Source organism: Echinops telfairi, unplaced genomic scaffold (genome assembly GCF_000313985.2).
Source record: "Echinops telfairi isolate 266 unplaced genomic scaffold, ASM31398v2 ScPeMD7_7424;HRSCAF=8462, whole genome shotgun sequence".
NCBI lineage: Eukaryota > Metazoa > Chordata > Mammalia > Afrosoricida > Tenrecidae > Echinops > Echinops telfairi.
This window is the reverse complement of record NW_022111324.1, coordinates 21,443,731-21,444,774: the sequence shown is the minus strand read 5'-3', so window position 1 is coordinate 21,444,774 and position 1,044 is coordinate 21,443,731. Positions and strand designations below refer to the sequence as shown.

The following is a 1,044-nucleotide window of genomic DNA, read 5'->3' as shown; positions in this document are numbered from 1 at the left end:
CAGATGCAGGCATACCTCAGAGATATTGTGGGTTTGGTCCCAGACTGCCCACAGTAAAGCAAGTATCAAAACAAAGCGAGCTGCCCCAGTAAGGTCCATTTACAGGACACTGTATTCCATTATGCCTGCAATAGCACCATGGAAAAGGTTGGTATTTTGTGAGAATTACCAAAATGTGACACAGACACACAGAATGAGCACATGCTGATGCAGAACATGCAAGTTCCACAGCCTTCCATTTATGAAAAAAACCCTAAACACCCAATATCTGTGAAGCGTAATAAGTGGAGAGAGCCCATCATGCGGTGTGCCTAGAGTCAGACTCACACGGCCTGAAGCTCTTCCAGACCGGCTGCTTTCGCTTTGTTGTGTGCACTTAATGTCTTTTCTTGTTTCTTTTACACAGCCTTGAAATGGAGTGAGTTGTACACACGGGGGTTAAATACTTTATAGACAAGGAAAAAAACCTGCTGGAACCAACTTATGCATCATCATCTTCTTCTTCCTCTCCTCTTCCTCTTCATCTTTGTCCTCCTCCTCCTCTTTCTTGCTGTTCTCAGCCTTGACGACTCCCTTTCTGGTGGCATCGGGCTTCCCGTTAGCCCAGTGTGCAGAAATACACTTTTTTGTATTTCTCCTCCAGTTCGGCGGCCTTCTTCTCACCAGGCTGCTTGTCATCGGCCGCAGTGTGACTCCACATCTCTCCCAATTTCTGCAACGTCCCGATGGACAGGCCGGGGTGCTCATCTTTGTTTGGGGGTCAATCCTCAGAAGAAAACAGAACAGAAAAGTTGAAGGAGGTCTGGGGTCCATCTGGATCCCTGACTTCTTGTCTGTCTCCCCTTAAGAAGGGACATACGTTTCCATCGCTCTCTCATTTTGTTAGAAATCATTTTATTAGGGGCTCATACAACTCTTATCACAATCCATACATACATCAATTTTGTAAAGCACATTTGTACATTCATTGCCCTCATCATTCTCAAAACATTTGCTCTCTACTTAAAAGTAGCCCCTAGCATCACCTCCTCAATTTTCCCCTCC

The 1,044-nt window shown here is 45.5% G+C and overlaps 1 pseudogene; it reads right to left on the bottom strand.

Moving 5' to 3' along the window:
- Positions 1-481: 481 nt before the first annotated feature.
- The window catches only part of LOC105978997, a 10,461-nt pseudogene continuing 9,898 nt past the window's right edge, over positions 482-1,044 (bottom strand).